The sequence below is a fragment of the Rhinolophus sinicus genome, linkage group LG13, assembly GCF_036562045.2.
Source record: "Rhinolophus sinicus isolate RSC01 linkage group LG13, ASM3656204v1, whole genome shotgun sequence".
Classification (NCBI taxonomy): Eukaryota; Metazoa; Chordata; class Mammalia; order Chiroptera; family Rhinolophidae; genus Rhinolophus; species Rhinolophus sinicus.
Window position 1 is genome coordinate 24,253,990 of NC_133762.1, and position 12,539 is coordinate 24,266,528.

Genomic DNA, 12,539 nt, shown 5'->3' on the forward strand with positions numbered 1-12,539 from the left:
TTACAACACAGTACATTACCAGGGGTTTTATTGTTTTCAACTGTTATTTATTTGTCGTAGACATTCCTACAGCTAATGACGTCTATGTTATACCACTAATTATTTTTTGTTTTTTTAGAAACCGCTATTCAATCCAGTTTTGCATTTCGGATCCTGTCTTTCTTTCCTGCCCTCACCCTCTGACCCCTAACTTTCTGTAACTTCTCTGACAACTCTTCATGTTGATAGTACTAATTTTTCTTCATCCACAGTCATAAATATCCTAATAGGTTTGTAGAATTAAAAAAAAAAAGAGGAAGTTTTCAGAATGTCTTCATTCCTTCGTGGCAGAGCCTAATTCTTTCACTACATCTCTAAGCTAAGCCCACGTTAGTCATGATTAGTGTACAAACACATTACTGTGTAAGCTGCTTCTGTGGGGGCAGAGTTAGTCTTGCTGATGTTTGGTAATTACTTTTATATTTCACCTAGTACCTGACTACATCGCATTTTTTTTAAATACAGCAAACCACGACATAACGTCTATTTAAGAAGGAAGCAGAGATTGACAAACTGCAGACTGAGCAAAATACGCATGACCTGGTTTTAAAATGAATTGATAGGTGTCACTGATCTCTATTATCCATAGCATGTGTGGGTTCTATATGATGTATTATTTATCCATAGTCGACGACTTTTTGTTTCATTAATAAACCTGTACATCAGAGATATACAGTACTGATGATTTGTTCTGGGCAGTGCAAAACGACATGGTATTTGCCTGCCATTGCTCAATTATTTTCCTCATTTTTTCCCAGAGTCTTCGCATGAATTATTAAGACCTGGGCTGTTTATTTAAGAATCTAATTTTAGTGCATGTGTCCAGCTGAATTCTGTTTTCTGCTCTAATGAAAGGAAAAGAGTGTGAGAATTTCCAATCTCGGTCTCAAATTTTAGATTTGCAATGCACAGTGCAAGTTGGAAAGGTCACTCTGCTTTTGAACCATATAGCATAGACATTTGATGAGCCTAAAAATCCATTTTGGTCACGCATCGCAAAGTGCCAACAAATTAAAGGAGAGCTGCTTGGTGAAGTCAAGCACAATTTGCATGTGCTTGGAGAGAAATAGATTAAAGGAGCAAGGACCCAATTTGAGCAATCCTAGAGAAAATATCTTATCCAAAATGAAGGTAGGTAATTGGGAATAACTTCTAGAAGTTGCCGTGAGTGACTGTCATTAATATTATGATGTTGAACATCGCCTAGCCTCGTCATGAGACTTGAATGGCTTTGGTTTTCATGCCTAGTAATACACATTCATTTATAATCAAATCATGCCGCAACCTGCATAGAATTCTTTGAAAATGCTTATGGAGATAGTGGGTCGAGATGACCTTATACATAAAATATGCTTTGCTTTTTAAAATATGGACTGAAGGAGCACATTTTGTTATCAATTAAAAGTGATTTGGGACAATCTAGAGATATATAGTTTGGAGATTTTCTTTAAAAGAATTTTTTTCATTAAATGACTACTTCAAATATAGGTCTGAGACCCAAATTCTTTAGTTTGTTTGTTCAAGATCCAGGGGAAGAAAAATGATAAGTTTTCAAAGTCCACATTGCTTTGAGAGGGTAGTAAGTGCCGTGGAATCTGGCAAGAAATCTCGGTGTAAATTGGGCGGTGTCTGGAAGTGATAGCCCTGCAACGGTCAAATTTAACTAGGAAAATGCAACATGGCAAAATGAAAAAAATCAGAGCCTACATCAAAAACACCTTTTCAGAACCAGACACACTCCTTCATGGCTGGTGGGAGAATAAATAAGTTCAAACTTCTTTTAGGGTAATTTGGCAATAACTTTCAAAACATCCAGTGTCATTCCATTTGACACGAATATTATCCTTATAGAAGCATACACACTATAAATATTCTTGCACAGGGCTACAAAGGTAAATGTACAAAATCAATTTTGCAAAGTTGTTTATACAATCAAAAAGACAGAAAACTGGAAACACCTCAAGGTCAATAAATGGGGGAATATTTGAACAAATCATCCTTAATCCAGTATTTGGAGCAGCAGAGTGTTGGAAATAATCTAAATGATCATTATTAGAAGACTAGATCAACGATGCATTCATGTAATGAAATGCCACGCAACCATTAAAAATTGTAAAGATCTATGTGGAAAGATGTACTAGATGATGAGCGGGAAAAAAAAAAAAGGTACTTCATAGAACACTACGTATAACATGGCCAGTGAGTGTGTGCGTGTGTGTGCGTGTACGTGTGTGTATGTGGGGTGCACATGTGTTGAATGTTTAAAGCTTTATATATCCAGTAGAATGTACATCCCCATGAGGAAAGGAATTTGGCCTGTCTTATTCACCTCCGTCTCTACAATAGTGCCTAGTACATGACAGAGACTCAAAAACCACTGGGATGGTGTAGGTACCCAACCACTGCAGTGTACTCCTGAAGTTGAAGCTGAATAATAATGAATGTCAACTATAATTTTATATATATATATATATATATATATATATATATATATATATATTTTCACGGGATGTGGAGTAGAGCATAAGGAATAGAATCAGTGGAACTGTAACATCTATATAGAATGTCAGAGGGGTAGCAGATTAGGAGAGGGGGGTTATCACTTTGTGAGGGGTGTAAATGTCTATTACATTGTTTTGTACACCTGAAACTAATAAAAAAACATATTTTGTATGATACCATAAAAAAAACATTGGTTGGTTGAATTAATGAATGAATGAATGATCGTATGCTAGGACAAGCATAATTTAAAAGGTATGGGAGAATACACACCAAATTCATAAGAGATGAGGCACAGCAGTGGAGGTGAGAGACTTGGGAAGTTTGTTTTTATTCTCTGCACTGTATTTTTAGGATGAGCATTTTTTAAAAGGCTTTATCAGAAAAAAATTAAAAGCCTTTCAAAACATAACGAAACCACAAAATGGAAAGCCATGTGGTGTCTCCCATTTGTTTTTTTTGGTTTGTTTTTTTAAGACTGTAGAATCTGCCACAAAGTTCTATATAGTCCCTTCCATCTTGCCCCATTTCCTCCTTCTCCCAACTCCTGTTAGAATAAAGAGGGGTGAGGATGTGACAGAAAACAGTTACAAGGAACAACTGCTCTTCTAAACCTGGTGTTATTGCACACGTGGAGGGCTGACATTCACGCTCGTGAATTCTGACCGTGTGGAATGCTCAACAGAAAAAGGCTCAAAGAAAGTCACCCGGGACAGCTCAGCCAAGGTGTCTGACCAGTCTAGAGCAGCAGTGTAGACAGCAGTGGGATGGATGGACACATTAAAAATGAATAGAAAGTATATTAAAGGACTTCTGGTTAAAAATGGTGGGTTGAATTCACCCGTTTATCTTTTCTCCTTCTCAAAACCCCAATAAAATGTCAGTAAAGGGATTAAAGAGTTACAAACCCACAAGGACAAAGAGAATAGGAGAACAGACGATGACAGGAGAGAAACGTCGGCCAAACTTGAAAGATGGAAAGTGGATGAACAAGGGGTAAGTGACTGAGGTTTCCGCGTTTTCCCATCAGCCTGGGACTGGGTAGTGGGAAGTCAAGTGAAGCCAATTCAAGCTCTAAGACCCTAAAGTTACTTCTGAAGTCATGAGTGCAGAATTGCAATGAAATCAGGAAAACACTAAGGATTTCCTCCTCCATTTTCCTCCTACAGAAAGGAAAGTTACTATAGGCATGAGTTCAAAGGGTCTGGACAGGAGGACGCCAGACACACGGGAGTGTGAGGGTGAGAACTCTGTCTGATATAAGTGGGCACACTGACAGAGAGACCCTCACCATCCTTTCTCTGCTCAGCTCCCAGACGGGACTACCTGGTCAATAGTCACCTCCTTCCCAAGTGGAAGATTCCATTTTCTCCCTGGAAAAAAAAAAAACTGGCCTGTCCAAGAGGAAAAAAACTACAGATACTGATATGTTGGGGTCCTTCAATGAAACAGGCAAGTCATTGCCCATTGCCCCCCCCACCGCTCAGAGACCTGTCAGTCAACACAATCAACCCCAGACATAAAGCGTTCAGCCTACTGTTAGTGCCTGTCTTCAAAACACAAATGGAAATCCACACAGCACCATATTATTGACCAAAACCTCTAGGAACAAATTCAGAAATGAAAACAAATAGGCAGAGAAGGAATTCTGAGGAAACAAAGACTGTGTAGTGTGCAAAAACAATTAAAAAGTCAAAAACACTGAAATATCTTCAGAGAGATGCAGCATTTATGACTAAAATGCACAAAAAGGAAAGTCAGAAAAAAATAAATAGCATTTGGAATTAAAACATACAGTGCAGCAATTAAAATTTCGAAAGAGAGTTTGGAAGATGATGGGAAGAACTCTCCCAGAAAATAGAACAAAAGGGAAAAAAGAGATGAACAATGAAGAGAAAATACTAAGAAAATTAAAGATACAACATCTAAATAATAGGAGTTTTAGAAAACAACAATAAAAAGGAGGGGAATAACATGAGAAATTATTCAAGACTATTTCCCACAACTGGAAAACACCAGCTGCAAGAACCCATCAAGGTACCCAGCTCAGGAAGTGAGAAAAGTCCCACACCAAGTTATGTCATCATAAAATTTCAGATCCTAAAAACTTTCCAGAGAGAGATTTTTTTAGAAGGTATTTAAAGCCATCATCACACTTCGCAACACCTGTGCTGGAAATTGTATAACAATGCATTTCTTCAAAATGCTAATGCAAAAGTGTTTCTTTCCAACCAAGAATTCCATACCCAGCCGAATTATTGCTCAAATGTGAAGGCTAAAATAAACCCATTTTCAAACTTGCAACAGTGTCAGAAATTGAAATCTCAGATGCCTTTTCCCCCATAAAAAGGGAAACTTGTTTTCTTTTCTCTTTCTTTTTTTTTCTTTTTTTTTCTTTGTTTTGTTTTTTCTCCAGAGAAAGAGGGTCCACTATGCCTGTCTGGGAATGAAGCCACCCAGAGTAAAAGAGAGACGGCCAGAGACAGAAGATGGAATCTCGACATCATCCTGTGAGCCTTGGACCCAGAAGTGAGGGGAGTAGGCATATGATCTTCACTGAAGTCTTTGGCTCACTCTGCCAATTCAACCTCTACTGGTTAGATCCCATCCCATTCTGCCGCTTCCATGAGGTTTGTGGGGTTTTTTTGCATTGTATCAACCAGTATTAACCATTCTCCTGCCTGTTCACCAATTGTTTTAGTTAATGATATTAAATCAATGAGGCACTTTTTATTTCTGGGGCCTTGTTTCTTTGGCGTGTAGGCTTTAACTTTGTCTCCTATGTATAAGCCTGTCCTTATGAGTTAAAGCTACTTTTAGACCAGAACAGTAACTATTCTTGTGTCTTCACCTCTCCCTCACACGCTGTCGGCCACCATGTTCATTCCATTCCACCTCCTTGCTTCTCTCACCTTCTTTCACATGGATCTGCACTGAGCTCCTTGTTTTCAATTTCCCTCCTCTTGAATCAGTCTTCCACACAGCTGCCTAAGAGTCTAACATGCCAATCTGATCATGACCCATTTCCCTGTTTGAAACACTGTAATTGCTCTTTCAATGGCAGCAGGATAAAATCCAACATCCGTAACACATCAGGCAAGATCAAGCCCCAGACTACCTCCCTCCCCTCTCCCACCTGCTTTTATCTGAAACCACGTAGAGCTATTTCACACCCCCTTGGCTTTGCAAAACCTAAGTCCTGCTCTAACTTTCCCCAGTCCACCCCTCCCCACTAATACCTTTCCTCTCTTAGAGCACATACCATATATTGGATAACCTCTTGTTACATGTCACCTTCACTCACTAGATGATGAGTTCATTTTCTGTGCCCCCAAAATTGAGACAGGCTCTGTCCTTGGCAGATAATAAATATTTGGTGAAGGATCAATGAATTCTCTTCTAGAACCTACTTGCTAGCACTTTCATAGGAATAGACACTCAATAGGTATTTAGCCAAATAAACTGAAGTTTTTCTGCGTCCTGTGGGAGGCACCGGTTGGCCTTGCCTGCTCCACATCTATCCCCCATTACCCTGATGCTGGTATTATAATGATGATTTTTCTTAGAGGAACTACTTCTCCCTTGTCTAACCAGTTCATGAAAGTTGACTGTTAAAGTTTTATCAACCTTCTAAGCCATTTGACAGTATGTCAGTAGTTTGAAATCACCCACGGTGGGAGTACTTGCACATGGAAATGTTCCCTGCCCTGCATCCCCAGAGCCAGGTGTTAAATAGTTGCCAGCTCACCCATGACCTCAGCTCATGTGGTTTGACAGGAATTGACGCCACCCAGGGTGGGCCCTTGGCTGAGACCTGGCCACTCAGTGTAGTCCCAGCCTCCCAGGGCCACAGTGATTGGTTCACGGACGGGCACATTACTGCTGTCTGACCAATGTGAATCTCTCCTAGGACTGCTGCTGAAACTACTGACAGGTGTTCTAGGCACTGAGACTGCTGTCTCTAAAGATGACAAATGACCCCACAACTGCTGGGCTGCTGGTGGAGAAAACCCATCTGAGAAGGACGCCAACACAGAGGAGAGAGGGAGAAGGGGGAGATGAAACTAAGTCCTGACATCGTCATTGGGGCCCTGGATCCAGCAATGACTCATTGAGGAATGAGGCTGGTTCTCATTCCTAGACATTCCAGTTTTCTCAGTTAATAAAGTCCTTTTTTGGCTTAGATCAGTTTCAGGGGGGCGGGGGGATTGTCACTTTCAATTGAACACATCCTGTCTGATTCATAGCCTATCCTGGTTCACGAGTATCTTCCGGAAATGTGGAAGGCACCTCGTCCATGACCCTTCCCTGGGGACTGCCCCTAGACAGGGACCAGGGCCCCCGGCTGCTGTCTGCACCCCACGACCTGCCTCTCCTGGCCACAGCCGAACTTCTTCCTTCCCAATATTTGCAAGTTTCAACTGGAGATGTTGGAGTTAAGCCACATTACTGGGAGCACTTGTGAAAAAAAGGGCTGCAAGCCTCACTAAGGCCCTCGCTGTCCCGTGGCTGCTATGCCCATGGCTGCTTCCTTGATTTTATGTGAAACCCCAATAAATTCCTTATTTTGGCTTAAGCTACTCAGATTTGCTTTCTATTAACTGTAATAAAAGAATCGTAACTCAGCCTTTCCCAAAGGGCAGTACATGAGGCAGTGGATGCAAGACAATTTTAGGTAGTATAGAGATGTTTTACTTTAACAGTATTTATTTTAATGTAGATTCAAAAAATATATACACATTAAGGGATTCCATGGGTAGCATTACTTAGGATGAAGCCAAAACCAGAATTGTTTTAATCTGTCAATTTCAGAAAAACATTAAATAAAAAGGTCTTTGGCTGCAAGCAATGGGAGGTCATGTCAGAGGAACCACTTCCAGGTCACTCCACAGGGACACTCTTGTTAAGATACGATCTTTAAGTACCATGGCCACTGCTGCTACTGGACTTGGCTGCCACTGGGCTTACAACACTGTCCAGTGCCTTTGCCACAAATAGTACTTCCTAAATGAAGTATCTCAATCACCCTCAAGAGTCAAGTGCAACAGGGCATGATATGGGGCAAGCCAAGGTGCCACAGCTGTACCACAATTGGAAGGGAGAGGGAGCACCTACCAGTGGGTCTCACACATGCCTGTTCATTCGAACAGCCTGGGCAGCCCTAAAGCAAGCTGCTACCTGGTGCCACCCCAGAGGCTCAGACTGTATTGGTCGGAACTACAGCCTGGGCGTCAGGAGCTTGTAACACTGTCCAGGGGCATCTCTTGTGCAGCCCAGGATGAAAACCACTGGGCTAGATCGTCTGGCTTCCACAGTGGACAACCCCATTACCCGAAGGGAGCTTGGCTTTATTAACTCCTTTCCTGCATTCCACAACTGGTTTCCTGCTCTCCTTAGATGCCGTAGTGAGGATGCTGTTTTCAGCGCTTTCAATTACACGATTGCCTTATCGTCATACTACTGAGAATACCTTCCACGATTTCTTGAACAGCAACTAAATGTATCTGCCTGTCATTTTGTTTTTGTGATCCACGATACCAATCTCTCCCAGAGCTTATGAGAACATACCAAGTGGTTGGTTTTAAACAAACAAACAAAAATTCTCCCAGTCAACATCTGTCCCCAGGTGTGTGTGTAGGACGCTTGTGGCTTCGGTGGCTTGCAAATGATTTGGGTATTCACGCCAACCCCCAAAGACTTTTCTCCTGAGTCTACATATGTTCGCTCTTATCTACTCTTTCCTCCTTATCACAAATAACGGGGTGCTGTTTTCTGGAGTCTGGTGCTGTGGCCCAAGTTTTGCTCCATAAAGAGAGGAATCACTCTGCAAGCATGCCGAAGGAATAAAGACACATGGTAATTGTCAAAAGTTCTTCATTTTGAATGTGAATAGGCACTGGCTCATCGTGGTTGACAGTTGACGGCTTTTAGCTGTGGAATGTCTGTAAAAATAACAAGAATTTTAACAACCTAACTTCTGTCTGGCTTGCAGATGGGCATATCAACAAAAGTGGTGTGGATCCACAGAACGCCTGGGGAGCTCAAACAAGTCATGTTGGACCACAGCTGTGACTCCTGGTGGTTACCCATTTGGTTTCCTGGATACGACGCTCATGCGTTTCTACTTCCTGCCTGCTGCCACCACCTGCCCAGAGTCAAGATCTGACTGTGAAGGTGGCCCGTCTTCTCTGCTTCCTCTACCCCTGGACTTCTCTACCTCAGCACTACTAACATTTGGGGTCAGATAAGTCTTTGTTGTGTGGGCTGCCCCAGGCATTGGAGGATGTTTAACAGCATCCCTGGTCTCTATCCACTAGATGTCCCAACACACACATGCCCCTCTCCAAGTTTTGACAACCAAAGTGTGTTCAGCCATTGTCAAATATGTGTTGGGGGAGTGGGGGCAGTAGAGTCGCTCTCAGATGAAAAGCACGGTTCAAGTTCTTGCTATCAGAATTACCCGGAGAGCTCAGATACCTAGTCTCCATCCCAGGGGAATCAGAGTCTCTGGGCATGGGACCCAGATACCAGCGTGGAAAAAGCGGCCCAGGGGTTCTAAAGCACAGGCTGGGTTGAGAATCTCCACCCTAACGCAGCTAGCTATGGCGCGTCCTATAGTCCTTCTCAAATATTTTTATAATCAGGCTCGCCACTTAGCAACACATGAGCAGCTACTACGTAGAAACAATATTAGCTGCAGTGTCAAGCACTGTCTTGTGGAATTTGCAATTTAATGAGGTCATGAGAGTTCGCAGGAAATAAATTGTTTTTCATATGTGAGTACATATGGAAAAACACCTAGAAAGGAGACTTAAAAGGAATAACAGAAAAATGAGTGCTGATCTGCGAAAGGAGGGCAAGGGATGTTAATGGGACATACTGGAAGCTGGAAAGCGCCTCGGGAGTGAATGTACCCCAGACCTCCAAGAGGACAGGGAGGCCGGGGACACTGATTTCTTTTTTAAGTTCCTGGTATATTTTTAAAGGTAAGCGGTTACAAAATGTATAGTATTGTTTAGCATTTACCTTTTTTAAAAAAAAATAACAGCTTGATTATAAAATTCACACACCATAAAATTCACTATTTCAAAGGGTACAATCCAGTGGTTTTTAGTATATTCACAGAGTCATGCAATCAACACCACTGTCAAATTTGAGAATATCTTCATCACCCCAAAAAGAAACCCCATGAACATTAGGAGTCACCACGACCCCATTCCCTGCAATGCCCCAGCCCCTGGCAACCAACAATCTTTCTGTCTCTATAGATTTGCCCATTCTGGACATTTCATACCCACAGAATTATGCAATATATAGCCTTTTGTGTGTAGCTACCTAGACAGTGTCTAAAAACAAGCAAAGCAAAATGAAAGGAAAAACAAAGCATTTCTTCCAAGAGGCAGTGAAACTTAGATTGACGCTGGCGTCAGACAAAACTCCAATGAAATTAATTCCTCTACCCTCTAGTTGTACGATCTTCAGCAGACACCACTGACTGATGACCCAAAAGCATCTCCAACACTCTTCTCACCACCCAACTCTTATACCATAGAGATTGGAAAGGCCAAATGGTCATCGTCCTAAACCCTCCAGTTTTGCCAAAAAGAGAAAATGGGAAGTCTTGGACTGCTCCTAGAAAAGATAATTCCTTCTGTGATTAGAGAGAGATGGACTTAAAGAAAATACTCTGCCGCTTGTTCTCCACCCCTTCCTTTCTTCGAAGAATGTGTGAAGGCAGGAAACCGATAGGCAGGGCAGCCATTTTGTGACCATGACAGAAAGGCCAAGAGGATCCCAGAAAGGCCAACCCAAGTTCTGATGCTGTTGAGTTACTGAACCAGTCCCAGCCACCGCCTTCTCACAGATTGGTATGAATGAAAAATAAGCCCTCGTCTATCTAAGCGACAATTACTTGGGTTTTGGCTACTTGAAGCATCAAATATACCCAACTGAACCAGAAAGTCATTTCTATCCACTAGTTCACATGTTGGTGGGTCTAGGTCCCTCACCTCTGAGCCAAGAATCCATTACCATTTGTTGAACATAAGGTTCAGCTTCCATTTGGGAGTGTCTCTTCCCTTTGGGTGCAAGCTCATGGGACTTTCGTCTTGTTCTTCTTTAGACAAGGGCCAATGAGCCAACCTATACTCACTGGAAGCCCCTCCCTGGAATTTAATTACTGAAATGGGAAGTTATTGGAGTTCCTTCCTTCCACTGGGAGAGGGATGACTAATTAACCCATTCCCACCACAGAGCTGTTCCTATATTCATCCACACGTCTCCATGCCTTCATGCCAAAAAATTTTTAGTGGGCAGAATATTTGCCAGGGGGAGGACATGGAATTAAAGGAAACATATTCAAGTAACTTACACCCTAAGAGAGGGAGTTAGACTATAAACACATCAGTGTCTTATATAATATCAGGTGGTGATGAGGCCATGAAGAAAAATAAAGGGAGAAGCGGACAGATTGTGACAGGGATGGGGAAAAGGTGACTTCTGTTTTAAACGGTGATCAGAGAACGCCTCACTAAGGAAGTTGTATTTGAGCAGAGCAGCTCTGACAAAACCAGAAGGCAAAAACAGGCAAGAAGCAGAAGGCAGAGCAAGTGCAAAGGCCCTGAGGTCGGAGTATGTTTGGTGTATTTGAAGAGCAGTGAGGAGGAAGTCAACGTGGCTGGAACAGAAGGGTGGAGAGGAGCGATGCTTGGTGAGAAGGCTGGAGAGGTGGCAGGAGCCAAATCGAGTCAGATCAAGCCATTTACTAAGACAGACATTCTTGGAGGGAGTGACATGATCTGGCTTAGGTTTTATTATAATCCCTCTGGCTGCTGAGTAAAGTACAGACTGCTCGCCCAGGGAGGTGGGAGAAGGCAGGGAGACCAGTGAGGAGGTGATGGCAATATTTTAGGTGAGAGATGATACACCTAGGACCAGGGTTGTAACTGTGGAGCTCATGGGAAGTAGTCAGATTCCACATATTATTAAGAAGGTGCAGTGAAGCAGCTTTACTGAAGGAATGGATATGGAGTACAAGAGAAGTAGGAGAGTCACAGATAATTCCAACACGTTGGCCTGAGGAACTGGACAAATGCAGGTCCCTTTGGCCAAAGTAGAGAACCACAAGCAGGACCAGGTTTGTGGTAGTCGGGGTAACGACAGACATTAAAATGGTGGCCATTAAGCATGGGTCTCGCCCTGTAGCACTCTGGGTCTCCCTCTTGAAAATCTGGTCCCTCAACCTTCCCACTGATTCAGAGCTCCCAATATCCTTCCAGTACAGCCCTTTGGGCTTAAATTAACCTGAGTTAGTTTCTAGTATTTGCAACCAAAGGCTTTTAATTGATAAAATGGGTCAAATTGGCTTTTATGTGTCAGCACAAGACGCTGAACACCATTCTTGCTGTGGGAAGATGTGTTCTGAGCCCCAACCACCAAACTCACAAAAGAACTTTCGGACGCCACCTAGTTCCCTGTTGGAGGCTGACTCTTCCTCTCACCGCATCTCTCCTCAGAGAGACAGCTTCTGCCAGTACAAGGTGGGGAAGTGTCAAATACTATTAAAACTTGATTGCTAATTCAAATGCTATTGTGCTTGATATGCTTGTCATATAAAAGTGCACAATGTAGCTTAATAAAATTGATAGAACTCCCTCCGAAGATACTTTTGTCACCAAGGCACTGAATAAAACTGTTTCCATCAGGCTCTTCTGCTTCTTCCATATTTTGTTAGTGACACGTTTTCATGAACTAGTCCAGAGCCTAGCAAAGCGTGTTTTGCAAAGAATGTTAGGGGAGGCCTGGTGGAGAAGAGTGTTCAGATCTTTTTATTTCCTGTAATTAGGAAGACCTCTACCAACTGCCTAATGATACAGTTCACCTGGGTCACTGGAAAACCAAATCAAAGCTGTTTTACTTCAGAGGCATTTGCGATCAAATAAATAACCCACAGAGGTTGCTGATGCTAACCCAAAAGTGGCTAATTATAAATACCAAGTCCA